General features: G+C 38.4%; 1 protein-coding gene across 5 annotated transcripts in view; it reads right to left on the bottom strand.

The window, feature by feature from the left end:
• Positions 1–23,959, bottom strand: part of ZFAND2A (zinc finger AN1-type containing 2A) — a 573,689-nt gene that overhangs the window by 431,073 nt on the left and 118,657 nt on the right. For 2 of the 5 annotated variants that reach the window (XM_044089767.1, XM_044089768.1), the window contains exon 1: positions 20,507–20,742. The exons of 1 other annotated variant lie outside the window; for it this stretch is intronic. The gene's annotated coding sequence lies outside the window, so the exon portion shown is untranslated. Of the gene's footprint in view, positions 1–20,506; positions 20,743–23,959 lie in introns of those variants that run through there. 2 more of the 5 variants (XM_044089766.1, XM_044089764.1) reach the window with 1 other exon arrangement.

Raw genomic sequence — 23,959 nt, 5'->3', positions numbered from 1 at the left:
ACATCTACCTGAAATATCACTAGCTAAGAAATGTGGGACCTCAATGTAACTTCTCACCGAAAGAATTGACAGTAATACAGACCAGCATCTCAGCAATTACAAAATGAATATCCATGACTCAGTCTAAGAAGGCACCAAGCAGGATCTACAGATAATGACAGTCATTGCAAAAATAAGGATATTTAGTTAAACCCATATGTACAGCACCAGACTATGTATATGCACATACACAAGATGTGTGGACACCATTGAAGAGAACCAACCCGCTTGTCAACAACTGAAAGTGCAGGCGGTAGTCTAAAGAACCAGTAAAAAAATACAAATATATTAAAATTAGTCATCCTGTAATTAACGAGCCATTTCTGCATCCATGCTAGCTGAATAGCACAACAGACTAAATTATGCACACAGCATTACAAACAAGATACCTCCTGCAATTAGTTGGTAATTTTTTTTTTTTTTGAGGGGGGTGGTTAATGCCCCTTTAACATATATTCTACATTTCAAAGTTGCTTCAGGTCCGTTTAGAAGTGAATAACACGACTGCCACTTCAAAAACTTGAAGTCTAAAGATTTTCGAAGATACTACCAAATTCCGCATAAGGCTGTATTCTCTGGTATCCTCCTTTTAAGATAATCTGATAAGTCCCACCCTCCCATCTTTGATTGCTAGTGGTTGCTGTAAAGACTAATTTATGTACTCTTCCCACCTACTGTTTTCCATAGATCCATGAAACTGTTCGCCCACCGAGCAAATCAGTATTGCTCTCGAGAAGGATAAAATATACATTAAAGGAGGTTTACTCATTTTCCAGGAGCTTAGCAAAGCTTGGAGTCCTAGCCTGCATTCCAGAGTGTTTTACTTGTATACAGTAGTGGCATTCCGAAAGACATGCGTGAATGGGCGTGCCTTCGTTGAAGGTTAGGTGTCGAGCTGGCAACTCTGCACCGGAAAAACCTACTGCCAATCATTAGCAGACCGGAGATCCGATGTGGCGACCCCTAACTGGGAAAAGCCGAAAGACAAACAACAACAACAGTACCATCCAGGTAAAATTAAGTACCTTTGACTGCTAAATCGCACTTAATGTTACTTTCAGTGATTACTGCAGTTTTCTTCTTTTATGTGCATTTCACAGATTTTGTTTTTTTTTTTTTTGTAAAAATGCTCTTCCTCTCACTGCTACTGCTGTAAGACAAGACAGTCTTGAAATTGCCTTCAGCAAGGGATTTCCAGATAGTTGTTTAAGTGGTTTGTGGTAACAGTACAGTTGTGGGTCTCTTCTACAGTGTTTTCACATTACGAAGACTGGGTTTATTCATCTTGTAGCAGGAAGAGTCTGCCTGGTCTGGAAAGAACTTAGTGTAATCATTTTATTCACCAGAAGGCTCATTTAGTTTTCTTTTTTCTAGGATACTATAAATTTTGCATGTTTGTGTGGGTTAGTAGTGCCTATACAGTAGCAAACACCAAGAAAGCAAATTGTCCCTGTAGAACGGTCCATAAAACTGTACCCTGTAAAGCAGCAATATAGCTCAAGTACCTTTTGTGCAGACAAGCTTAGAGCAGCTAGTTGGGAATCAAGGGGCAATACCTACTGGTTTAGTAGAAATCAGTATTGTGCAAACATTAAAAGGATTAAAATTTAGTACTGTTTAGCATAATTTGCTCCAATGAAACACCCTTAATATCCTTCTAACCCAAATATACCACCCTGCAGCAGTATGAGAGAGACGTACTTGCACAATGACACTGGAGGCTATACTACTGTATACAAGTGCCCATCAGGTTGTTGAAACCACGCACACAATATCCACACAGCACACTACACACAGACTAAAAGTGTGCTAAGGCACTTAAAAGCAATCTTCCTAAATAAAGATCACCTAGACCACCTGTTGTCAGAGCTATGCCTCGGCAAACCAAAGGTCATTCAGAAAAAAACACCTAACACCACACATACTGTCACTCTCAGAGCCCCAAAGACTAAGCCCTTAAGTCAAGCAAACACTTCCCAGGACTCTCTTCATAGGGTACTCCATTGTAAAATATACGGAGGCCCCTCTACCCATGCTGATCAAGGAGAAGATAAGGTGCTTCTCTGCCACCAGAATCCACCAAGTCATGCATACACAAGTCATTACACCACAGATACCAGTACAATTCCATCATTGCCCATGTAGATGTAAATGACCAGAGATGCATCTCCCTGGACTATATGAAGAGAGGACATTAGGGAGCTTTCAGACAGTATCTCACAATAGTACGAGTCAAACACTGAGCAGCATATTACCATCACAGAGGATTATGCCACAATATGAGCAAAGTGACGGATTTCAACAACTGGCTGTCTTTCTGATGTTATCCTAAGGGCATGGTTAACGGACCATATTGTTTTGCCAAGGATGGTCTGCACCGCTCCTCTCTAGGCTTTTGAATACGGATTAAAACCTACCTCATAGTGCAGTTTTTGGGCAATGCCAAACTGAAAAACCTACTGACACAGCAAAATCAACTTAACCTGTTACTACTCAATGTCAGCAGCAAAGAACACACACACTACGCTCCCTCCAAGCCCTCTTCACACTCAAGAACAAACATCAGAACAGCAACAGAGACATGGTTTAAAGTGGTAGAGAGTATTATCCTGGCAGTGCTAGGTTTCAGTCCTTCCACTCTTAGACCAGTAGCACACAAAACAAACAAGCATACCTCAAGGGTGGTCAAACAGAATGATGTGCTGGTGTTCCTCCACGTGCAGACCATCATAAACAAAATCATGTACCACATCCCAACTGCCTAGAGGCCAGCCTCCATATGCCAAGAATCTCACAATGCATACTTGGACGAAGTGGAGACACTTGCCATCCATCTCATGGAAAACATTAATTACCCTTCTATAGACTGGGAATCCTACATGGCCTCAAATCTACAGGCACATAGATTCCTAGACTTTGTAAATACAAACACCCTAGAGCAAACTGTGAATATACCTACTTGAGGTTCCAACATACAGGACCTCCTGCTTACAAATATGGGTTAATGCTGCACCCCACCCATGTCTCATCCTCCCTGGTACGGTCCAACCATAGAACCGCCTCCTTTGAAACAAAATCAACTCTGTAACCACATTAAAACCTAACAGTTAGGAACTGATGCAAGACAAATTAGCTTTTATTAAGTGATGAATTGGCAAAATTCAAACCAAGAGCACACAACAGCCTATGTTAAATTGCTCTCAGAAACTCTGTACAACCATGTCAATGTCAACACAGAGGCTGGTGTACCTACCAAAGGTATGCCCAGGACGAAACTGCCCTGGAGCCATCCCAAATTAATCAAGATATACAACAAAAGGGAAAAAATTATGGCAAAAATCAGAAAGGGCAATTCCCATAAAGATATAAACTCTCACAATAACAGGCAACTAAGAGGGCTAATTAGGTCAAGCAAACCAACTTTGAGGTTAAGACAGCTTTCCAGGTGAGAGATGACCATAAAGCCTTTGAACTTGTGTCAGAAACTTCAAGGGCAGCACAGTACTGAACTGGTGGTTAACTGTGCCACATTCACCGAGCCTGGTGACACAGCAAACCTATGGCCAAAATCAGTTTCAACTCTACCCTCTTTCACCATCAAACATCCCCTCAAACATATCCTCTCTAGTTATAGTTAAAGGGGTTGCACTAGCTGCATTCAGTAAAGCCTACAGCACGACGTCAGTGGACCAGATAACATCTCAATAGGTCTCCTGAATAGTCTAAAATAGGACTTATGGGGGAGGAGCATAGATGGCTAACAGAGTAGTGCATTTCGAGAGCTCCATAAACTAGTATAATATAGGAAAAATTTTATTATAAAAAGTTTAAAACATCAGAAATCTATAGACAGACTACTCAACTACATAAATATTAATTTTGGTGGAGACGTACAAAAATTTTCCTGTCAAGTAACTTGGAGATATATTGAGTCACTGAATATGAATTCTCATCCAGATGCCGCTTTGAAAAAAAGAACTGCAATTGATGAGATCTACCTTACAGGAAGTACCTTTGAAGATGGATGGCTTTAAAAATGACTTAGAAAACCTAAAATTAAATTCTCAAAAACAGACCGATACTCATTACAGAAACACCATACAAAAATAGCAAATATAAAGACTGCTCTAAATGGCATTGAAGGGAGACTCAAAGAGGAAGAATGCCAAAAAGAATTCCTGCTTAAACAGAATACATGGCTGCTTAACAAAATAGATGATGAACATAAGGATCTTTGGTCTGCCTGAAAACACTGAAGGAGAAGATATTACTTCATTCTTAATCTGGATTCCTGAATTTTTAGACCCGAAAGAGGGACTTTCATTTGGGATTGAAATGGCACATAGAGCAGGCTCTAACTCAAATACTCCACCTAGATCCATAGTTATAAAATTTCTTTCATTTCTGGACAAGGAATCAATATTAAAATCTACTTGGAGAAAAATCAAAGCCTGATAAGGTTTGACTGACTATTCTTCCAGAATACTAGAAAAAAGGAAAAACGTCTGGCCAATAATAAAACTGTTGAAACAAAACATAGCACAGCTGGCCTGTCCGACCAAGAATAAAAATACTTTTTGCAAATGAGATGAGAACCTTTAATGACTTAGAAGAAGCTACTATATTCATCAAGAACAACACAGTGTCTACTCTTAAAAGAATAAAAAACAAATCCTTGGACTGATGTTAGAAAGAGGAAAAAACTGATTCCAAGATGGAGGGATTCTTAAACAACTGAGAAACAGTAGTGATTTCTTCAGAATGTTTAGAGAGTCCAATAATTCTTCACCAACAAAGGTAGGTCAAGATGGGTTACTATTTACATTATATACAAGCCAAACAAAGCAACATATAATAATACAAACACAGAAGTCTCTATTCCCCTACTTGAACTCAATGAATACTTATGTTCATTTTTCATTGATTTTACTTATAATAATTTAATTAACTAATTCAACAAGGTACCATTCATCAGAGTTCAGACTCAAATGTAACAAATTAACATATATAAACAGCAGTAACATTAGTGTTTTAAAAAAATGCTGTCATGGAGACTAATGTCTTCTTCAGTTAAAGTATGATTTAGAAAGGTCATGTACATCCTGGTTAAATAATAGTTGCAAGCTCTTAGTACAAATGTCATCATTATTCTGTCGAAACATAGTTAATATCAATTATGGCAGGTATCATAGCTTTGAGTGCTGTTTGATTAAGCCTGACATGGTGTATTTGGATGCAGCTGTTTATGTTGCAGTTTTCATCTCCAGGAAGCTGTGGGTTGCGACTTGTGAGAGGTTTGCTGGTGCTTATGGATTGGGAGAGACATTTGGTGTTTTGGCCTGGATCCGGGGAAGGGAGTGGATGGGACTGTGATTTGGGATGTTTTGGCAGAGAATGGTTTGTTTGGTACTTTTCCGTTAAACCCTACCACTTGGCGTATGCATGTTTTGCGAGCAATGTAAATAAAACTCAGTAAGTATTACACTGTACTATTTATAGTACGAGTGTCAGTTCTCTTCAGTATCGTCTAAGGTTTCAGCTGACAATATTTAATAGTTGTAAAAGATGTGAAGAAATGTGAAGTAAAGGAAGAACAAGGGTTAATAGTTGCACTGCGGTGCTCAACAGATAAGCAATCTCACTGCCACTTTGGTCTCCATGAGCTGCACACTCATTTGTTGACCATCAGTAATTAACAAGTTTCTTGATCAGGGATTACAGCACAAAACGATATCGGGAGACCATAGGAAGGCATGGTTATCAACTGGAAATACACCCACACCTCTCAGCTGTTCAGATTTGCGCATTTCTTCCTGATATTTCGGTCTGTTCCTCATTAAAGTTGTGGTTTCCACGCAATTTCTGGAGGACTGAAGTTAATAAATGACATATTTCCAATTCATATTTCGTTTCCTTCACAGCATGCATGCTAAGAGAATTTGTCATTCTAACGATTTGCAGTACTTCGGCAGAAGGCGTCGGCACTTTGGTTTGACTTATTTCCTGGGACACCGACAAAGACCAACTAGAACATAAATACAATACATATCACTACCTTCTCTCTGTTCATTTCATCTTTGTCAGTGTTCCAGGAAATAAGCCAAGGAAATATGGCAAGAGCCAACCAGACCCCCGCCAAGTGGTAGGGGTTTAACGGAAAAGTACAGTTTGTTTATACGTCTGAGTGAGAGGGCTGGAGGAGTGTATTTTCTTGTTGTGGCCGCTTGTTGGAAGGGTTTTTTTTTTGGATCTGTTTGCTCTCGGTTCTTTTCCTGGCTGTTGCTTCACTGAAAGGGAGAGAATTTAGGCTTGAAGTTGAAAGTGAAGCTTCAGGTGCGTCGCGAGCCTCTGGTATGCAGTACACAGACACACTAACAGAAACAGATGCTCCCAGGTTGCTATGTTAATGGAGACAGAGTGATGATAATACTTAACAGCTCTGAGGAGCCTCCAATATGATTCTCGGCAATGACATTTTTGGTTTAAAAAAAAAATCTCCCAACACTTTTAGCTCATTACGTTGATTGAAAAAAAAAACACAATAGTTATGGAATGTATGATTTTTAGTAAATCTAGAAAAAATATATCATCGTATAACAGGATTTAACAACATGGGCTTGTGTATAATAATACTACTGTCTTAAACTTGTCGTAAATGACATAACACTACATTGAAAATCAAGGGGAAGCATGCCGATTTTCTTATACAAGTAAATATGCATAATAAGTCATGTATTTGCTTTAACTTGTACTGTAGTTTTTGCAACCCATCTTGACCATATATAATACTTAAGCAGTTACCAAGGTAACTAAGGTTTTATAGATGACAAACTGACAAAAGTTGTTCAACAGAAACAATAGAAGCCTGAAATTGAAATGTCACAGAATGCAGCAATCATATTCTGAACAGTATTAAACTTGACAATTGACAGTTTAATAACATGGCCTTGAGTATAACATGGACTTGAGCATAATAACACTACTGTTTTAACTTGTCACAAAAGACATACACTATATTGAACATAAAGGGGAAGCATGATAATTTTCTCTTATAAAGTAAATGTGCATAACCAAGTCATATAATTGCTTTAACTTGAACTGTGGTTTTGTAACACATCTTGACCATGCATAATACATAAGCAATAACAGACAACATGGTGTGGTATGTTGAAGATTTACCCATGGATGGTGTGGTTTAATCACAAGGACGAAGCCCCCAACCATTAGGTAAATTCCAATATACCACAACTACAGAGTCTTGCTATAATACAATGACATTATTTAAGAAGAAGAAAAAAAAACACCTTACTTTTCTTAAATAATGTCTTTGTATAACGGCGCATTACTGTTCTTCCGCTGGTTATGGTACACTGCTTCCATGTTTTGATGTACTGAGCATGGGTATGGGACTTTCATCCCACGCATACCCAGTATACCAATGCTTTGAAATGGAAACAACGGAGAAAAGAAAGTCTCCGTTGCTCCTTTTTTTTATTTGTTAAAAAAAAAAAAAAAAAAAAAATGTTTTAGGCACTTTATACCAATGGAAAAAAGTCTGGCTGACCGGACCTTTTTCCGTTGGTATTTTGTGGGATTTAAAACAGGCACACTGGCGAATCAGTGTGCATGTTTTGGAATATTAATGGGGGGGGGGGTAAATTGTATAATTAAGCTGTTTCTAAGGTAACTAATGTTTTATACATGACAAACTGGCAAAAGTTGTTCAGGGGAAACAATAGAAGCCTGAACTAGGAATGTCACAGAATGTAACAATCCCATTCTGAACAAATAGTATTAAATTGACAATAATCACTCAGTTTAACCTTTGCAGATTATACAAAAAAGAATGTTGCCATTTAAATCTAAAAACTTTCAGTATATGCCATAAAATGGCAATTTATGAATCTGGAACGGGAACTTGTAATCATTAATCACAATAAGTGAATTTGTTGATTAACCTATAAATTTCACTCATTTTATAATAAGGATTTTCATATGTCATTTTTCTTATGTGCAGGAAATGGGGGGGTGCACCAATAATTAAAATGCACCAACTTTCATCAATGTTTAAATAAAACAAACTTGAAGCTAAAGTTAGCAACAAACAAAGTGACTACTTAAATGCTGGTAACAATGAAATATAGCTTCTGATATATCCAGTAAAATACACTGTATTATAAACATTAGATAAAAATATCACTTAATACAAATAGATGGTAATAGGTTTTGAAAAACTTCATCAATAAGATGTTAAATAACTGTGTGCTATAATCTTTTGAGGTTTTATATAGGATACATCCTACTTTACTATGATTGAATTGCTTGTCATTTATCTTTCATGTAAACATTCTGGTATATAAAATCAAAACTACGACAATAAGCAAAAACGGACTTCGTTCAAGCAAATCTTCAGTCTTTAACCAATAATAATAGATTATTGGTTTTTGGTATAAAGATTGAAGTGGTTTTTGAACGAAGTATCGCTTAACTTGTTTATACAATAAGTAGACATTTACTGTCTAATCTACAATACTACTATATCTGTTAAAAATAATATAAATATTGCTTACTCCTATTAGAAATATTCTCCATATGATAATTCAAATTTATGGAGCTCAGATGTTCTGGATTGTCAAGGGTACGAGTGAGAATGGACTTAAATCTATCAGATTATGAAGGATTTCATTCCATGGCTAGTGCAGATCTTAGTTTTGTTAACATTTATTCATTTAAATTTATTTCATAAAAACATTTTAAGCATGCCTGACCAAAACATTACTTCACTGGTAAACACTCAAGGTAGAAAAATTATGATTTCCTTTAAAAGCTCAAACATATATCTTAGTTATCAGAGGAAAATGTTTAATAGTCACAATAAAACTGAAAATGCATAGTCGAAATAACCTAAGATGGATTTAACTTTATTTTTAAATACCAATGGCTTAAAACAATCCTAGTAAGAGATTTTATGAACAATACAATTCTGAAGTAATGCTCTTTCCTGATCCAATACAAGAGAGACATTAGAAGAATTAGATACTTTAAATGACACATTTTACAGGACTTCAGGACTCCATTTCAATTAATCAGGAATTGAGTTATGCAAGGATAATAATGAATTAGTCTCAAAAAACTACAATAATATCAATACAATTAAAATCTCTGTGGAAAAGTGGAACAAAATATTAACATTTGAAGATAGACTACAGTCAATAAAAATGCTTTTACTACCAAACATTCAAGTTTTGGCAATACAACTGTTACCAGAAAGGAATATATTCAAAGAAATAAACTCATGCCTAATAAAATTTTTATGGTTTCCCAAAAGAAAGAGAATAGCTTTAATATATCATATCAGACCATGGAATAAGGGAGGATTAAACTTTCTTGATATAGAAACACATATATAACCAGGGAGGATTAAACTTTCCTGATATAGAAACATACATAAAAGCATAACTATCTAAAACAATCTCAGATTAGGATAAGTCAACATTATTCTGCAAATTGGAAAGAATTACCAACTGTAATATCAATAAATGAATTTGATTTACAAAAAAAATTTCAAACAGATAAAAACAATTTGCCATGGCACATTATGTATTAGTATGCAATATAACATAACTAAGCCCCCTAAAACCCATATGAATAAATTATTACATTGACTCATTTAGGAGAATTATTAATGCAAATATAGAATTAAAAATCTGGTTTGATCTTTTAACACCATTCATAGTTACAAAGAGCTATCCACATAAAATATACAGAGAAATAATTCCTGGGAACAGAAAGGATTTGTTTGTAGTTTTCAATGCATCAAAGAACTAAAAGTTCTGGATATGCAAACAATAGAAACAACATATAAAATTCCACAACAAGATTGGCTAACTTTGCAAAGCATTCTGACGTATTTGCAAGATTTATGCAGCATAATTAGTAATTCTTCATTTAAAGAAACACCTAAACTTACAAAATACCTATATGAAATCATATAAAATTATTATGACATGGGAAATAGTATTTCAAAATTTTAAAAGACATTGATAAATTATAAAACGCCCAAATCCTAATACTGAATTACATAACAAAAGGACAGGACACTCATTACAGCTAACTGAAGAAATTAAATCAAATATATTATCAATAAAACATGCATCCTTTACACAACACTGGAAAGTTTTTAATTAGACATGCTTGCACAGAGCATTCTTAACTCCAGATAGAATTACTAAAATTAATTATCCCACAAAGGGAATATGTTGGAGGTGTAAGCAGATTGGAATCACATTTTTTTGACTATGTTAAAATTAAGCCATTTTGGAACTGTAATAAACATTTTTAAAAGCTTTATTTAAATGAATCATTTAACTTATCTAAAGCTCTAGTATTAGTAAATGTGTATGAAGGTCCTCATTTGATGGTTTAATGATGAATGCTGTTGGCGCATATGCTCCACAAGTTGGGTGTGCGACGGATGAGAAAGAAAAATTTTGGAGTGAGTTGGATGAAGTGGTGATGACTGTACCCAAGGGTGAGAGATTTGTGATTGGAGCAGATTTCAATGGGCATGTTGGTGAAGGGAAAAGAGGGGATGAGGAAGTGATGGGTAGGTATGGTGTTAAGCAAAGGAATGCAGAAGGTCAGATGGTAGTGGATTTTGCGAAAAGGATGGACATGGCTGTGTTGAATACGCATTTTAACAAGAGGGAGGAGCACAGGGTGACATACAAGAGTGGAGGAAGATGAACACAAGTGGATTACATCTTATATAGAAGGGCCAGTCTGAAGGAAATTGGAGACTGTAAAGTGGTGGCAGGGGAAAGTGTAGTTAGGCAGCATAGGATGGTGGTTTGTAGGATAACACTGGTGATCAAGAGGAGGAGGATGTGTGAGAGGGCAGCACCAAGGATCAAATAGAGGAAATTGCAAATTGGTAATTGTGAGGTGATGTTCAGGGAAGAGTTGAGACAGGCAACTGGGTGGCAGTGAAGAGTTACCGAATAGCTGGGTAACTACAGCAGAGCTAGTAAGAGAAATGGCTAGAAAGGTGCTTGGTGTGACATCTGGAAAGAGGAAGGAGGACAGGGAGACCTGGTGGTGGAATAAAGAAGTACAGGACCGTATACAGAGAAAGAGGTTGGTGAAGAAGAAGTGGGATTGTCAGAGGGATGATTAAAGTAGACAACAGTATAAGTAGAGGAGGTGCATGGCAAAGAGAGAGGTGGCTAAGGACAAGGCATATGATGAGTTGTACAAAAGGTTGGACACTAAGGAGGGAGAAATGGACCTGTACTAATTGTCTAGAGGGAAACATAAGCTAGTAAAGATGTGCAACAGGTAAGGGAGATAAAGGATAATGAGGGAAACATACTCACAAGCGAGGAGAGTGTGGTGAGCAGATGGAAAGAGTACTTTGAGGGGCTGATGAATGAAGAGAATGAGGGGGAGAGAAGGTTGGATGATGTGCAGATAGTGAATCATGAAGTGCAGTGGATTAAAAAGGAGGAAGTAAGGATAGCTATGAAGAGGATGAAGAAAGGAAAGGCTGTTGGTCCAGATGACATACCTGTGGAAGCATGGAGTTGTTTAGGTGAAATGGCAATGGAGTTTTTAGGTAGATTGTTTAATGAAATCTTGGAAAGTGAGAGGTTGCCTGAGGAATGGCGAAAAAGTCTTTTGGTACTGATTTTTAAGAATAAGGGTGATGTGGAGAGTTGTAGTAATTACAGAGGGATTAAACTGATCAGTCACAGCATGAAGTTATGGGAAGGAGAAGTAGAAGCTAGGTTAAGAAGGGAGGAGATGATTAGTGATCAGCAGTATGGTTTCATGACAGGAAAGAGCACTACAGATGCAATGTTTGCTTTGAGAGTGTTGATGGAGAAGTACAGAGAATGTCAGAAGGAACTGCATTGTGTCTTTGTGGATTTAGAGAAAGCATATGACAGGGTGCCTAGACAGGAGTTGTGGTATTGTATGAGGAAGTCGGGAGTGTCAGAGAAGTATGCAAGAGTGGTACAGGATATGTACGAGGGTAGTGTGACAGCGGTGAGGTCTGCAGTGGGAGTGACGGATGCGTTTAAGGTAGAGGTGGGGTTACATCAAAGTTCAGCTCTGAGCCCTTTCTTATTTGTAATGGTGATGGACAGGTTGACAGACAAGATCAGACAGGAGTCCCCGTGGACTATGATGTTTGCAGACGACATTGTGACCTGTAGTGAGAGTAGGGAACAGATGGAGGAGACCCTTGTGAGGTGGACATATGCTCTAGAGAGAAGAGGAATGAAGGTCAGCAGGGCTAAGACAGAATATATGTGTGTGAATGAGAGGGAGGATAGAGGAATGGTGAGGATGCAGGGAGTAGAGGTGGCAAAGGAGGATGAGTTTAAATACTTCGGATCAACACTTCAGAGTAATGGTGAGTGTGGAAGAGAGGTGAGTACAGGCAGGGTGGAGTGGGTGGAGAAGAGTGTCAGGAGTGATTTGTGACAGACGAGTACCCGTAAGAGTGAAAGGAAAGGTCTACAAGAGGGTAGTGAGACCAGCTATGTTATATGGGTTGGAAACAGTGGCATTTACAAAAAGGCAGGAGTCAGAGCTTGACATGGCAGAGTTGAAGATGTTAAGATTTGCACTGGGTGTGATGAGGATGGACAGGATTAGGAATAAGTATATTAGAGGATCAGCGCAGGTTGGAAGGTTTGGAGACAAAGCCAGAGAGGCAAGATTATGTTGGTTTGGACATGTGCTGAGGAGGGATACAGAGTATATTGGGAAAAGATGCTAAGGATGAAGCTGCCAGGCAAGAGGAAGGCCTAAGATAAGGTTTATGGATGTGGTGAGAGAGGACATGCAGGTGGTTGGTGTGACAGAGCAAGATGCAGAGGACAGGAAGAAATGGAAACAGTTGATCTACTGTGGCGACCCCTGACGGGAGCAGCCGAAAGAAGAAGATGAAGGTCCTTATTTGAATGAGTCAAATATGTATTTAGTATGGATAACACTTGCAATCTCAAGAAGTGTATAACAAGGAGATGGGAATACAAACACAATACTGACTTTGGAAGACTTCTACAGCCTATTGAAGACCACAGCATTGTTGGAAATTAAAATTAAAGAATTAAGGATTCATCCTAAACCATTTATTAACAATCCATGGAAAAATGTATTATCATTACTTGACACTTTACAATAACTGAATAGATACACTCTGATAACTGGATTGTTATACCTATAAAATAACTGCATATATTGAGCTCTGATATAGTGTCAGGCTGATGTAATAGTTACTTAAGATGTTATATACATTGAGCTCTGTTATAACGTCAGGCTGATGTAAATAGTGTAGTTATTTAAGATGTTATATACAAGTACTATGGAATTTATTCAATTGTATTTGAAAAATATTTTTATAACTTATTAGGACCCTTGTCATTATTTAACTACCGAAAATGGTGTTTGTGCCATGTGAAACAGAGGACTGCCGACATTCATCTGCTTCATAAGGGAGAACCTTCTTCAAATCAGATCCTGAAAATTAGAGACCCATTAGTCTGACTAGTCTTATTTGCAAAACCATGGAATGAATTAGTGTGGAAATTATCAACAAGGACATAGGAGACATCTAGACACTGGATCCATTCTAGTTTTTCTTTGTCAAATGGAGGTCATGCTTACAGAATTTGGTGGACTCCTTTGAAGAGATCACTAAGGCAATGGATGAGGGGGAAAACAGTGGATACTACCAACCTAGCTAAGCATTTGATACAATATCCCACTCAAGCATAGTCATACTTTTTTAGAACTAGGCATAAAACCTTTTGTAACATGCTGGACAGCTAGCTGGCTCACTGATAGGAACCAGGAGATTAAAAATCAGTGAACGCCCCCTCCACAAAGAGGCCAGTGGTGTCCCCAGAGTTCTGTGCTGAGACCACTCCTCTTTGGCATTTACTTTTTGGAAGTCAAAGCCAATACCAAAGGCCTTTGGCTAACCAAGTTCACCAATGACTGCAAACTGTGAGCAGTCACCGAATCCCACAAGATGGGAACACGCTTAGGAAGGTCTAATATAGACAAACGGTTGGTACTAAATCCACAGCTTAAAACTCAATACAAAAATATGCATTATAGTATCTTTTGGGAAGTCTACCACCTTAAGTAACTATGTCACCAACAAAACATCCTTAAAAGTTGACTTAGTAGTTAAGAATCTGGGAACTAATGTAATTAGTACTCTAGACTTCAACCAACATGTGTCCAAGGCAGTAAGAAAATCCTTATATATTGCTCAACGTAACAAGCAAGGGCATAACACCTATGACCAGAGAGGTCATCATACTGCTGTACTCCGCCTTCATCAGGCCCATCTTAGAGTATAAAGTTCCCTTTGGTATGTACCTGACTAGACACATGAAGCAACTGGAATGCCCACAAAGGTTCCTTATAAAAAGATTACAGGAAATAAACACAATGTCCTACACTGATCGCCTCAAAGCCCTGTCTCTACTCTGTACCATACAGACATCTGAGAGGCAATCTTTGTCTGGCATACAAGGAATCTCTAGACCCTGTTTTAATAAGCTTTTTCACTTCTGAAGAACATACAGCATCGTAACTACTAGATTAAAAGCCCTAAATTTTGTGTGTGACGTAAATAAGACATGTTGGAGAGAGACAGGTTTCTCATTCTCTGGAACTAAGCCTCCATCTTTGTGAACCAGGGTTCCTCCCAATCCCTATTTAAGCAGATGGGTAATCAGAAATTCAACCCTGGTCTGGCTTCTATGTCTCTGATGGACACAAGCCGTCATAAATCACCCCCTATATAAATTAAATTTGAAAGTCACATTTGGGATACATGACTAGGCTTATTAGGGCTCTAGTTGTCATTGGCCTAATATACACATATGAGCCTACTACAGCAGAATATTGCCTTCACCAGCTACAGCGTAATAGGACAGGTAATAAGCACTAACTGTTGGTACCCAAGGCTTCCAGTGTCCTACAGAATTTTAACTAATCCCTGCATAGAGGTTTTGGGACCCTGTCCTACAGCAAGTGCAACAGCCACTGCCAAGATTCACTACAGAGGATACTGCCACCTTAGAAATTAAGCATTCAAAAGAAAAACCTGTAGTGACAGTTCAGTGCACCTACTGCAAGTGCATAGTTTAAATTTAAGGAATTGTACTTGCTCAGCACCAAGCCAGGGACAGCAGCTGCCACCCACTCCCACTAGCTAATCTCTTGCCCAGTTAAATAGTAAAATAATCCAGATGATCGCTTATCAATTGGATGGCATGTAAGCAAAAAAAAAAAGCTTACAGAGATTGTTGCATTGAAATAAAAATGACAAGTTTTGACTCATTTAGCCAAGAGGGACATGCTTTGTCTCATTTCCATTTCTCTTCTTAATTCTAGCTGGGGCAGGCCTGCTTCATTTGCCCTCGCTTCTCTTGAGCTCACTCCACTCCCCTATCCCACCCCCATTCCCACTCATCCCCACTTCAATTCTCCTCTCATATCCCCTCTTCATAAACCAAATCAGCCCACCCCTCCCTCAATACTATACAAACTCTATCCCACTCCATACTCTCCGCTGTAAATCCTCAGCCCACTTCTCTCCCACTACTCAGAGATCCCAAATCTCCTATACCACCTCACTCACAAGATCCCAAAGCCTTTGTCCACACAGACAACAGTCCCCATAATAACCTTACATCCATCATCATATTACTTTGCTCAAACTAACAGCCTCTTCACCCAAAATGACACTCCTTAATAGCAAACATAAGCCTACTACCTCTGCACACAGTCACTATCATTCTACTACTCATATGACCTTACATCCTACCAAAACCACCCACAAAACATCAACTACCCTCCCTGGCAAACTGCTCCCCAACTCCAAGACACACCCCTAAATTATAACATAGTTGCTAACCTTTTCATCACCACCCACATAGCTTATTTTACAAGCAAATTCCAACCACTAATAACCAAATCTCAAACCTGCCTAAAACATGCCAAACTTCAAACCAAACAAAAGTTCTCTTACATATTAGCTTGCAATTAACTCTCTGGAGGCATACATCCAAACCCAGGTCCGAATCCAATGCAAAATGACAACCCAACTCCACCACCCTTGCATACCACTTTGCGTTATTAACCCAACACAACAATTCCAACCTTCTCCTCAACAAGAATGTTAGGGGTATAGGGAACAAAGTACATGAGCTGCATGGTTTACTCTTCCTCTATTCTCTTGACATTATGGCATTAACTGAAACATGGCTAAAACCTGAAAACAGTGGCACAAAGTCGTAGAACCCAGATACAATATTCTATGCAAAGACAGAAAAATAAAAAGGGGTGGGGGCATAGCACTTTTGTTCAAAAATCACCTAGCAGTTGAGACTGTACAACTAACCATACCAAACTTTGACACAGAACTAATCTTTACCAGATAAAAAAATCAACCCCAAGAAACACAAACATCAATGGCAGAGATAAATCCCACCTGGGAACAATATATCCACACTAAAAATATATATTACAGTGGACCTCCAAACAGTCTATTCTCGACTGGATTATGACCAACAGACCTACCCATTCTTCAAAAACTGTTGTCTCCCAGATGGCCTGAGTGACCATCATTCAACTTTTCTTCTAAGACACCACATTCATCTCAGAAACCAGACCACCTTCCGTTTAATAAGAAATAGAAAAAGATTCAACCCTGACAGCTTAAAGCTGCAACTGGGAACCTCCCTAATGGCCCTACAGGATGCTGTTGAAGAATTTAACACCACCTTTATAGATATCCTGAACTGTCATGCACCTCCCAGAACTATTAGAGTCAAAGCCAATTATGCACCCTGGTCAAGTAAAGAATGCCGATCTTTCCTCAAAGCAAGCGATAAAGCTGGTGAACAGTTTCGTAAAAACAGATCCCAAGCCACAAAACAAACATTTTTAGAACTTAGAAACAAAGCAATGAACTTAAACTTGACAAAGCCAACTACTACCATAATATTCAGAAAAGCATCAAAACACTCTCAAAAGGTCTGGACTACATATATAAAATACTCCTCCCAGATAAATCCAGTACACCCTCTCCAACAACAACCAATAGCTCAGACAACATATTAACATGTTTTAAAAAATACTTCACTGAAACCAAGCCAACTACTACCATAATATTCAGAAAAGCATCAAAACACTCTCAAAAGGTCTGGACTAAATATATAAAATACTCCTCCCAGATAAATCCAGTACACCCTATCCAACAACAACCAATAGCTCAGACAACATATTAACATGTTTCAAAAAATACTTCACTGAAACCATTCTTGCCTTTTCTAATCCTCCCATATTGAAGAATACCACCAACCCCTTTACATTACAACCAGTTTTTGTTAACACCATAAAAAATTACTAAAGAAACTAAAGCCAACCACTCTAGCTGCAGATAAACTTATGGCTGACTATCTGCAAATCAGCAGATGTAATAACATATCCAGTAGCCATACTTCTAAAACAGATCTATATCTGATGATCTAAACCTAGTCCCTGAAATTTGGAAAATCTCCCACATTCTACCATTACACAAAAGAGGTAATGCATTCTAACTCACTTATCCAAGCTCCTAGAGAGACGCATTCATACACAACTGATGGACTACCTACACACTCTCAAACTTATGTCAAACATTCAGCATGGCTTTTGCTTCTGTCATAGCATCACCACAGCCCAATGTCTTTTACAAATACTGTAAATGAGTGTAGAAACAACGGACAATTTGCATCTGCCATTTTTCTCGATTTCTAAAGCCTTAAACATGGTGAATCAAACTGATCAATGTTCTTAGACCTAAATCTTAGTCAGCCCTCCATTATTTGGTTGAAAAGCTACTTATCTGGACGGCAGCAGGCCGTTCAATGGCAACACAGTATCTCCCCTCTTTTTCCAGTTGCCTTAAGCGTTCCCAAAGGCTCAGTCCTAGGAGCCCTACTATTCATAGGTTCATACCCATCTACTAGGCTAATGGCCCTGGAGCCTTTACAAGCCTAACCTATAGAACTGCACTGGCACGGTGCCACCCGACATTAGTTCCCAGTGCCTCTATCAATTAGAGCCACTGGAGTGGTCCAAGGGGTGAACATTCTATTTCCATCGACTCACCCAAGATCTCTCGAAGAGGGCCAATGAGGTGCTCTGCTTGACATGTATGGGAAGTCTAGTTCATAGCATGGGCAGTCTCTGGGTTATGAACCTGTCCCTCCAGCATGTTCTGTTGATTGTGGTAATGAAGTTGAGGTCTCTAAACATGTGTTGGGGAGGAATTGGGATTTCTTTATATGTAGCATTTCTAACAGAGCTGAGTCAGACATGGCTTTGTTAAGTCAAGCAGAGATCGCCTCTTAGTAGATGGTATGAAACAGAGAATAGCTGGAGGTTTTTTTAGTCTGTCCATGTAGGACATGTGTCTAAGGCATGAGGTACTTTTGTGGCCTCTCCAGCTTTTGCAAGTGTCTAGTGAGGTACATGCCAAATGGGGCATTATACTCTACGATTGGTCTAATGAGAGAAGAGCAAAGAGAAATTATTACCTCTTTCTTCCTGGATGCAAAACCCTTGGTAATGAGATGTGCCACACAGGACTTTCTGACCACAGTGGCAATGTGGTGGTCGAAGGAAAGGTTGCTGTCAACTTGTGTCCCCAGATCTCTTATAATGCCTCCAGTATTCAGCGGGCTCCCATCGATGCAGTAATTAGTGGGAACCGAGTTTTTCCCAAAGGGGGTGACGCATTTTTTTGGCATTAAGCTTAATCTCTCTTTTTACCAAGAAACTACATACCTCTACTCTACATGCTTCAGTGATACAATAAGTAGATTCTATCCTAACATGTGCAGCCCCTTCCCTACAAGACCTTAATTCCATAACCCAAGATTCTTTTCGATCTGTTGAAACATGGCTTACTAATGCTCAACTTATCAACTCCAACAAGGCCAAACTCCATCTATTCAACCCTACAAAATCAATAACATCTCCTCATTCAATATCATATCCAAAAATAAAAGCATAATCACTCCAGTAAACTTCTAGGCATAGAAATTGACAATAACTTGAAATTTGATATTCACATATCTCAAACCAAAAAGCTAGGTCTTCTATACAAAAACAATTTCTAAACAAAGAAGCAGAAAGCCTACCATCGCTGGCACACAACTCATCCACTCTCCTTTACTCTTCACCACTTCTAACCAACCTCAGAAAAACTTACCTGACCAAATTCTAATCCATAACAAAATTGTCAAGTACGCCACAGACTTCCCATTACAGGTCACATCATTGCTCATCTCTTAAACAACTGAACTGGCTAGAACTCCTTCCATTACTACTCTTTAATCAAATAACTTTTGCCCACAAAATCCTGCATCAACCAGAAAAAACTGCTCTCCAGAATCGTGTACAACCTCACTCCAATAGTAGATCTCACTGTTCTAATAATAAACTACTTCTGGACATCACTAAAGCTAAGACATCAGCCGAGAATCACTCTTCTCAAACTTCATTCTGAAAATATGGAACACACTACCCACCCAAATTACTTATAACAGCTCTACAGTACAATTCAAACATTTTCTCAAATCACACTTACGGAACACCTGGCTAAGTACCTGCACTTGTCCTGGCTAGTTATTCTATCCCCTAAACAGTAAAACTGTCCAAACTCAACCACCTACATGGAATTTATGTACGTCTCACTTTTAACTATTTGAAATGTAGATATCACTGTAAAATAGTACCTTGAACACGGTTTAAGATTTATAAAATCCAAACTTTAGTTGTTCTTTAATTTTTGTATCTGTTTAATCTGGAGCTTTTCTCTCCAGGCCTCCGCTGAAAAAGGACCCGTGTCCAGTTGTACTCTCCCGGTAAACAAACTAAAATAAATAAATAAATATTACTCCACCTAAACATCATGACCAGGAATACAGCAATGGTGTAGTCAGTAAATCGCTAAACCTAATGCCAACAAGCGTAGGGACAGAATACTGCGACAGGCACTTCAACACGCTGAAATTTCATTTGTTTGAGTTCTTCACAATTTACTTACTCTGAGTTGCAAGAATGCGTATTTACCCAACTTTAATAAGACACTTGGAAAAAAACACAATCGCTCAATTTTGAAACGTTGTACAGCTGTATATTGTGATCTAGAACCTTCACTTCAAAGAGAAACACATATTTAGGTTTTGTAAAAACGCAGTTAATGATATACTTGTTTTTACATCTTTCTCTATAGTGGGTTCAAAGCACAAAATGTTTTTCATCAGTCCTCAGGAGCTGTCACTATACACTGTTCGCTTGCAGCGAACTGTCAGGACTACGTAAACATCCACAAACCGCTCCCAACAGCTCAAACTTAATATGAATAAACATAATTCAAACTTACAGTAGGTAAACAAAAGATCCGTTCACTTATCAGCACTCCCTGAAATGCTGCTTTCCACTCTTGTCAGAAACTCGATTTACTTAAAGGGATCTACTTCCACTCACAGCTGTCTTGCTTTACTTCGAGGTATAAACTCAAATTACTTTTCCTACCAACCCTTTACTCCTTCTCAGCTTTATATATTTCACAGGCACCAGCCAGACTAACAACTCTCACACTTCCTCTCACGTCGCATCCTGATGACAATTCCTGTCGCATCCTGATGACAATAACTACATGGTTATAAATGTATTTTTTTGTTTAATTATTAAGTTAATTTTGCCAGTTCTCACTTGCAAACTTGCGGTTGTGCAGTTTCTCACTGTAAAACATGGTGATTTAGCTGAATTTCAAGCTAAACTGTATTTGGTGCCGGACTTTATTTCAAGTAATGTTTTGCTGCTAAATTAAGAACATTTTTATAATTAAGGTAATTGTTAAGATAAGTTCGTTTTGGTAAGGATGTCTGGTTGACGTTTAGTGTAATTTCTTATCTAAGAACTTAAACGGTTAACAGTAACAGATTGACACTTCTCTGAGGTTACGGCTACAGTCCGTTAGCGAGATTGCTTTGAGGTTACCAAATGAGGCACTCTAAATGCATGATATGCCTGTGTTATGATTTTTTTATGTATTGTATTTTTTTTTTATAAAATATGGATAGTTCGCAAGTTATACTTTTTCCGGCATTGGCAGCTTGGGCACGCTATGAATATTCACGCGGCCAAGTAGCCTGAATGACTAATCAGTTGGGAGTGTTCAGTGACGTGACCGTGATGCTAAGTATGAGGCGGGGTTTGCTACTGCACATCTGGTGGGTTTGCGATCTTTAAAGTAACCGGTAGGTTTGTTTTACTAAGTAATGGCAGAAAACCAGATATATCTTTGGGCGCTGATCGTAATCAGACCCCCCCATCGCTGTGATTCATGCGTGTGTATTTATAGCGCTTGGGATTGAAGGATGGCTTTAGCAATCACTTTGACATTCTTTAGTCGTTATATCTCCGGCTTTATATGACAGGTTGTGACCGAAACATGTCTCGGCTGTTCCTGTCTCATTTTGGGTTTGTTCCTCAGAATTTTTGTATAACTCACCGAGAAATACAGTCCCTAAATAATAACATTTTTGTTTCAGCTTTCATGTCCTTCACAAAATGAATGCCAATGCTAAATTTCCTATTTCTGTCAAACTTTAAGTCCCTCTTTTTTTCGGTTTTGTCCTCTAGTCTTGTATTGCAAGGTTGAGATCTGTCTAGGCGCCCAAGTACTTTCCCTTCTTTATAAATGCTAATAGAAATCTTAAAATCTATTAAAGCTTTGCAAAATGTTAGGATTTGTGCTTTTTTTTCGTCCAACAGTAGTCATCACAAGAATTCTGGAAGCTACATTGTTGCAGGATTGTGTTGAGTAATGATGACTTGCAGTGTTGTCAAAATGCTTTGTCACTTCCTGGCGGAGTTCCCCAGACCTGCGTGTCCCCGGCATTGTGCGTCACTTTGTTCAAGTTTTTTTCTAAGTCATGTTTTTGTACATTTCTTGAATTTTCGTCCGCCCCAGGAGTCAGTAGTAGGCAGAAACAAGGTATGCGAATGTGACATTTTCTAGAATGTTGCTGTTCTGCCCAAATATACATTTCTATTACGTTGATTTATCAAACTCGTGTGCTTCTGCCTATCTCAATTGTGTCTACCCCCATCCATTATGGGTATAGAATTAAGGTGAGAGGCACTACACTGGTAGATTACCGAATTAAGATGTAGCACGTATACTAAAATTTAAATGAAAAAACACCTTTTGTAAAATAACTTGTAGGGTAAAAGGCACATACGTCTTACACAGAAAAGGTTTTTGGATCACTTCATTTGCATTTAACCTTAATAAATGGTGGTAAAAAAATAAGTGATGTGTGTGCGTGTATGTCTTTATAAAGTATCTGTACTAAAAAAATCTCTCCAAGAAACTAGTCCCCAAAGTATGGAAGCAGTCTTATGTCGTTCCTTTACATAAAGGTGGCAAATATCTTGAGCTGGCAAATTACATAACCCATAGCCATTCTGTACCCTATATCTAAAGTACTTAAAAAATGTGTTCACTTACACGTGGTCAACTACCTAACAAAGTCCACCGGGGAAAAACTCCGTCCAAAAACTCCAAGTGTAAAAATAAAACAAAATGGACACAAACACAGCTGATGACAGTGTTTCTATGTATGAACATAAATTGTTGGCACAAAAGAAGAAGAAACTGGCACGAGATGTACTTGATTTTAAGAATTGCCATGTTTTTTCATGGCCTAGACCGTGAACGAATGCTGGTCTTAGTGCTGCTTATAATGTTAACGACAATATAGGAACCAGTATGAGTCAAACTTATGAGAGGATGAGTGATCATGTACAGATGAATGTTGGGCAGAGCAATGGCTCTGTTTATCTGCACCACCGAATAATGCAATTGCAGTAAAAGATTCCTTTGAGCATGGGGGAAAGGCTAAAGCAGATCAACAACCTGTTAGGAACAAAATTATTGGGCAACATATATCTAATCAGGTTTTTCCTGCTATACCCCTACCGATACAGCCAGAGAGGGGACAGTCCCCCAATTGCTCTATGAGTTGTGGGAGAAGCAAAATGAAACAACCAATGGAGGGGGTCCATCTTACATTAAAGAGAATGTGGTAATTGGCCATCAGTCCATAGTATGGAATATTTCTAATAGGAAACTAACTGATGATGAGTTATCCGTTTTGAATCGGGGGCTGTCTTTTATCCCGGCACACGGAGCAGATTTGGTTGACACCGTGATTTGATCTGAGAATGTTTGCACGGACTTTGACTTAGAAAACTTTATACCCTAATGATATTAATGTTCATGATGCTAATACTTTTAACAAACCTAGTTTATTTATGCCGTCCTTCAATTACTTTTTTAAACTTTTAAGATGGGAGTGATATTTTTTCCTTGTTTATGAGAAATGCAAATAGGAGATGTTTCTCTAATGTAATGTGATCTGAGAGGGAAGCCCTACTGAACTTGTGAAGCTATAAGGACATAGCTATACTACCAGCCAGTAAAGGTGGTTTAGTTGTAGTTAATAATTATGACTGTTATTTGTCTTCACTGAGACGAATATTATCTGATAGTACCAGATATTCTGAGATTGGTGTAGATGCTATTGCTTGCATAATTGAGTTCATAGGACTATTAAGGACTGTCATCTCAGTGAATGTATTACCTCTGTTTTATCCCGTTACCTAACCATTGACTTTCCTTTAGTCCCTGGTTTTCAAGGTCTTCCCAAGGTACACAGGAATCCGACAATGCCACCGTTTAGACTAATGGTTGCAGGAGAGGCTGGTTAACTGAATCGTTCACTTTATGTTGAAAAGGTATGGAGACCAGTCCTTGATTGTAGTG

This window comes from Protopterus annectens, chromosome 12.part0, assembly GCF_019279795.1.
Source record: "Protopterus annectens isolate FY-2018-M chromosome 12.part0, PAN1.0, whole genome shotgun sequence".
Lineage (NCBI taxonomy): Eukaryota > Metazoa > Chordata > Ceratodontiformes > Protopteridae > Protopterus > Protopterus annectens.
Note: the sequence above shows the minus strand (reverse complement) of the source record. Positions and strands in the feature narration are given on the sequence as shown.